Below are 6,000 nucleotides of genomic sequence, written 5' to 3' on the forward strand. Positions count from 1 at the left end.
CCTAACATCTCTTTTACAAGTGACAAATCCATACAATACAAGGTATAGTTTCTTATTAGCAACTGGCTAGTAAATACAGGTGGTTTTATACACAAAATCACAGCATCTAACAATAGGTACTTTACAAGCACACATATTCAAGCTGTTACTTTTCAGTTGCCCCCAAGTAATGTTTTGCAATCATTGTTTTTTCTCTTCCTCTATCTCATTCTGCTTGGGGTATTCACGTTCAGCTCCTGTAGCTGAGGCATCAGGTTCCTCCATTCGTCTGTCCGGCTCATGGCAAGGCTTGACAAACTTTGCAGGCAGTCGCCATGGACCTGTAGGCAGGAGGACACAAATATACCCCCTCCTCCAGGCTGTCAGTTCTTGAGGAGTAGACAGGTTAAACGAGGAGTTTGCTGCATCATTGCCCCCTTTTTTTTTTTTTTTCTGCCACCCTGATGTTGCTTAGGTGAGGGCTCATAAAGCTTGTGGTTGCACTACCCCTCTCGCTTTTTCAGTTAGCAGTTCTTGTTTCAACTGATCTATCTGTTCCTCCAAGTCTTGGATTCACCTCCAGGTTGCTTTAAACATACTAAGCTTTGTTTTGTTTTGTTTTGTTTTGTTTTTCACTCCTCGGCTCTGGTATCCATCCTGGTCCTTCCACCGGTGGAGCACTGGGAGCCGAATCAGAGGGCAGCTTCTTTTGAACATGGGGACTGAACTCTCACCAAATACATTTTTTTTTTTTTTTCCAAAGTCTCTCACCCTGTTTTGCATAGCTATACCTGCAGCAACCGCACTTTTGCATTAACCCTTTCTTGCCCGAAATGTTAAACTGCTACCCGTTAAAAACTTTTACATGAACCCAGCAAGAAAAAAAAATACACAGAACACTATCTGCCCTTAACACACACACACACACACACACACACACACGTATGGGATCCCACAAGCGCATTCCACACAACTACAATATTTGAAGCACAAAATCCAGACAATCATTATTCCCACTACACAATCCCATGTACAGAACGTGGCACAAGGACCCTGTGGAGACTAACAAGAAACCAGCTCCGAGAAACATCATTGCAGTGTGAGGTGGCAGGCTCAACCTTAGCGGGTGTCCCCGCAGAGGCTCTGCTTTCCCCCACATCACATGAGGCTTGGGCTTTTATACTGACCAAAATGCACACTCATTCTGACACAGGTGGCCAACCTATGTTGGAAGAAGTGGCCAGCAATATCTACAAAGGTCTCCAAAGGTCGATAGAAACCTGGACATACTTGTCTTTACCAACTTCTAGTACATGAGTATCACAAAGAGACTGTATTAAATGAGTTGTATATAGGGTCCCAAGTCCATGGTCTGTCACAGTCTGCCCGATGCCCCTGATAAAAGCATACAAGAGACCTTCCCACCACCAGAGTACACAATACATCTGTCTCCCGCGCTGGTCTTGCTTCTTTGGAGGTTTTGGGCGGGTGGGGTGGGGGTGGTTTTTTTGTTTGGTTGTTTTTTTTTGTTTGTTTGTATTTTTTTGGTTTTTTTTTTTTTTTTAATTTAACGTGAAAGAGGTTGCTCCCTTCATTTTGAGAAGGACTGAAAACATCCATAAAACGGATGTCCTAAGCTCAAATTTCAGTTCATTTAATCACTGACAAGGGGGGTGTCCTGGGGTGGTACTGACTCTTTCCAGGGTTTCACCCATCGAGCTGTCAACCACCGCAGGTTGGAATCTGTAACTACACACATATAACCTCAACCAGTTAGTTTTACTTCCTCAGAACCTTTCCAAATGCCAGTTTCCAAATCCTTGTACTGGACCAGAATACCCGGAGTTTTAGTCATATAACCTGAACTTAATGCCTGACCATGTATTATAGCAGGGGGGTCATTAAAGTCTCCTGTCAATCACAAAAAAATCATAAGATACACAGCTTTCTGTATCCTTGCTATCGGTGTAAGTCCTTCTTCCCCCGTTTTTTGTTTTTCCAACAACTGTTTCAAAGTTTGATGTGTTCATTCGATAATAGCTTGTCCTGTAGGAGAATGAGGAATACCAGTGATAAGAGAAATACCCCAAGTATTCAAAAATCTAGAAAGTATGGCTAGATGCATTGTCTGTTTTTAGCTGTAAAGGTACTCCCATAGCTGCAAAACAACCACGTAGATGTATGATTACATGGCGCGCAGTCTTACCAGCCAGGGGAGTGGCCCAGACAAAGTGAGAAAAAGTATCAATAGTAACATGGACATATTTCAATTTCCTGAAAGAGGGTACATGAGTAACATCCATTTGCCAAAGCTGAAGAGGCTGGAGGCCTCAAGGGTTAACTCCAAGGCCTATACCTACTGCTTGGCCTTGACAATCGGGACAAGATTGCACAATGCCTCGGGCATCTGTTAGGGACAGTCCAAACTGTTGAACTAACATCTTTGCTGATTGGTGGAAGAAGGCATGGGATGCTCGAGCTTGTTGAAAGATTTACAGAGGGTCCTGCCCATGCTAGGGCAACTAATTTTCCACTTTGTTATTGCCTTCACTAAGGCTTCCTGGAAGGCCTGAATGACTGTGAATATGCATAATAAAATATGTACATTTACGAGTATTCACAAGATGCAATAAGGTTTTTAACAAAATCCACAACCTGTGATTAGTGACTTCTTCTAAAATTGCCCTTTCTATACATTGAACAATGCCTACAACATATAAAGAATTGCAGACAATATTATGAGGGGTGTCAGGCCATTGTTGAGATACTGCAATAACAGCACTTAGCTCTAGTGTTTGTAGTGAATCAGAAAAATGACCTTCTGTTCTTTCCAACCATCGTCTGTTTGCCAAACATATCCGGCTATGTGATTGATTTTGCTTGCATCTGTAAAGACAGTTAATCCTACAACAGGTTTACTGGGATAAAAGGTAACATCTTCAAATGGATTATTTAGCATTGTGAACATCTTATGAGGTGGAAAATGTATATTAAGAGGACCAACAAAACCTATCAGAGCAAACTGAAAAGCAGAGCTAGATTGTTGTGCCCAGTCTAACCATACGCTGGTAAGTGGAAAACAAATTTGTGATAGATCACAGCCCATAATTTCCTGACAACGTGAACAACCTCATACAATCAAAAGAGCAAATATTTCTAACCAAGTAGTTACAGTTTTACATAATCGATAAGGCAGGAAAATCCATTCTAAAATGCATAAAGGATCAGTCTTTTGAAGATCCCACTGTGCTAGTAGACTAAATGGATAATACTCACTGTTGACAATAAACAGAATAACCTGTAAATCTGGATTCCATTGAGAAGCATAAGAGGTAGTGATTTTTGTCATCATGTCATCTAAGGCCTCATACTGAGCTTTTGATAGAACTTTTTTTTTTTTTTTTTTTTTGACTCACCCTGTAAAGGGGGCATGAAATCAGTCAGATCATCATTTGTGATTCCACACAATGGGCAGATCTATTGAATATCACCCATCAATTTCTGCAAGTCAGACAAGGTTTTTATCTGTGTGGTAATTTTAACTTTTTGAGGCCGAATTTCAGTTCTGGAAGTGATCCACCCCAGATATTTCCAAGGGGCTTCATGCTGCACCCTGTCTGGTGCAATCACCAGTCCTGCCTTCGCTAATTCTGATTGTAGCAGGCAGAGCAGATGGTCCTTGTTTAACTCTTTGCCTGCAATTAGGATATTATCCATATAGTGATAGATTACACATTTTTGCAGTTTTTGTCATATTGGTTGCAGTGCCCAGGCAACATACAGGTGACAAATAACAGGAGAATTTTTCATGCCTTGAGGTAAAACAACCCATTCATACCTCTTAGCAGGCTCTCCTTTGTTAATTGCTGGGACAGAGAAAGCAAATTTTTCACAATCGCTTGGTTGTAAAGGAATTGTGAAAAAACAGTCTTATAAATCAATTATTAAATCCCAACCCTGAGGTACCATTGAAGGGCTAGGCAAGCCAGGTTGCAAAGCAACGACATCAATTGTCTTGTGTCCAAATTTGTAACATTTAATACATTTCTCTGCAAAACCAGTAACACCACCCTGAGGGGGGCGGGTTGCTGAACTAATTTTCTTTACAGTACAATGTTTTGTTTTAAATGTCCTGTCCATCCACCATTATAACATCTCAAACCTTTAGTACCCCCACAATCACCCTGACCTTATTGTAGAAGGGGTTTAACAGCAGCAGCGAAGGCAGTAGCCATGTATCCATCCTTCTCCTCTGCTGTACCCACTTCACTTCAGAATATTCATCCATCATTTCTTGAAGACCAGCAGATTTTGGCAAAACCTGCAAAATATGCTTACAAGCTGGGTTAGCATTTTCCATAGCCAGAGACATAAGCATCGATTCTTTAGCATTAGATGCCAGATCAATGTTCTTTTCAATAGCCTCTGTCAATCTGTCAATAAATTGCATATATGGCTCAGTAAGTCCTTGCTTATATGAAAGATTAGGTTTTCCTGCTTCCGGCACAGCTTTCAGAGCAGCTAAAGCCAATTGCTGTGCTTGTTGTAAAACTTCAATTTTCATACGAGCTTGTACTCCATCAGGGTGAAATTGTCCCTTTTCCAGTACCATTTCAGATGAAACACCATGCAAAGGGTGATGAGGATTACACTCTGAATTCTCATCTGCAGCCCTTGCAGCAAGCTCCTCAAACCCACTTTTAAAATGTAGGAGCTGTGAAGGAGTTAATAAAATTGCAGCCACTCTAAGACAATCATTTGGAGTTAGAACAGTACCAGAAAAGAAAGCAGATAACATTTGCTATGCATATGGGGAAGACAACCCATACTGATTAATTGCTCCCTTAATTCTTTTCATAGCTTTCCAGTCCATAGGAATCCAGGCAGGCTGTCCCTGAGTATTTATAATAACCCTGAATGCAGCCTTGCCATCTCATGGCACTAGGATTAACGTCATTAGATGTAGGAGTCGGTGGTAACAGTACATCACAAAGACTGATCTTGTTCGGTTTTTCTGTTTTTTCCCGTTTTTCTGGGGCTTGCTCCCTCTCCTCCCCCAGTTTGTCCGCACAGTTTCGCAAGTCCTGTAATTGTTTATCTAAGGATTTTGTCCATTGTCCCCAGTCCCACTCATTTTGCATCTCTGGTGGGAGCGATGCAAGTGGTGGTGTAGGTGGCTATTTATTCGGAGTTACACTCTCCTCTTTAGGAGACTCCCACCCTGGCAAAAATCGTGGAGATTAAGTTTAGGGGCAGTAGCAGCACAAAAAGGGTTAACATCAGTTTGTTTCAGTTGCTCAGTAGCCTAGCCGCTACTGGCTCTGGAGTACCAGCTGGAGCTACTGCCAGTAAAGGCGTTGTTGGCACAGGATAGGGGAAAGGCGCAGGGTCCTCAAACATTTGTACCTTATGGCACGCTGGTTTTTGGCCAGAATGTTTTATGCCCAAAACAGAGGGCACTACCATGGCTGTAGCACCACGTGCTGAATCTAGTGTAGGTGCTGAGCCCTGCTGTTGTGAAGGTGACTCAGAGAGAGCTGTAAAAGCAGATTTTCCTGCCTGTTTCTCAGCCTTCATTGTGGCTAGAGTCTCTTTCAGTAGTAGCCAGGGGGCAACAAGAGACTTCGCCTCCTTAGACCCACAAGTAACTTCACTACACAGGCATGCCACCTTTTTTTCTTTTCTTTTTTTTTTTTTTTTCAGGTCCCAAGATTAAAAGCTTCATTAACCCCCTTGATCAGCTCTTTTTCTTTACTCCAGAGCAATAGTCTTTATAACAGATTATCATCATATTCTATCCCTCTCACTGAGAGGATATGCTGGAAGAGCTTAAGGATGAGCATTTCTTCTTTACTTAATTGATTCCCCATCCTAACCCTCTTCCAGACCCCGTCGGCTGTTACCTTATTTGCACTGCGCAGTGTCTTTCCGGGCTCACAAGGCTCCATTCCGAGGTATTTACCTCCCGATCCTGGTCCTGTGGATCGAACTCAGACGATGTCCCTGCGGCTCTGCGTTTTC

This window comes from Neopsephotus bourkii, unplaced genomic scaffold (assembly GCF_033783945.1).
Source record: "Neopsephotus bourkii isolate Nb327-2 ecotype Australia unplaced genomic scaffold, CSIRO-AGI_Nbou_v1 NB_244, whole genome shotgun sequence".
Taxonomy (NCBI): domain Eukaryota; kingdom Metazoa; phylum Chordata; class Aves; order Psittaciformes; family Psittacidae; genus Neopsephotus; species Neopsephotus bourkii.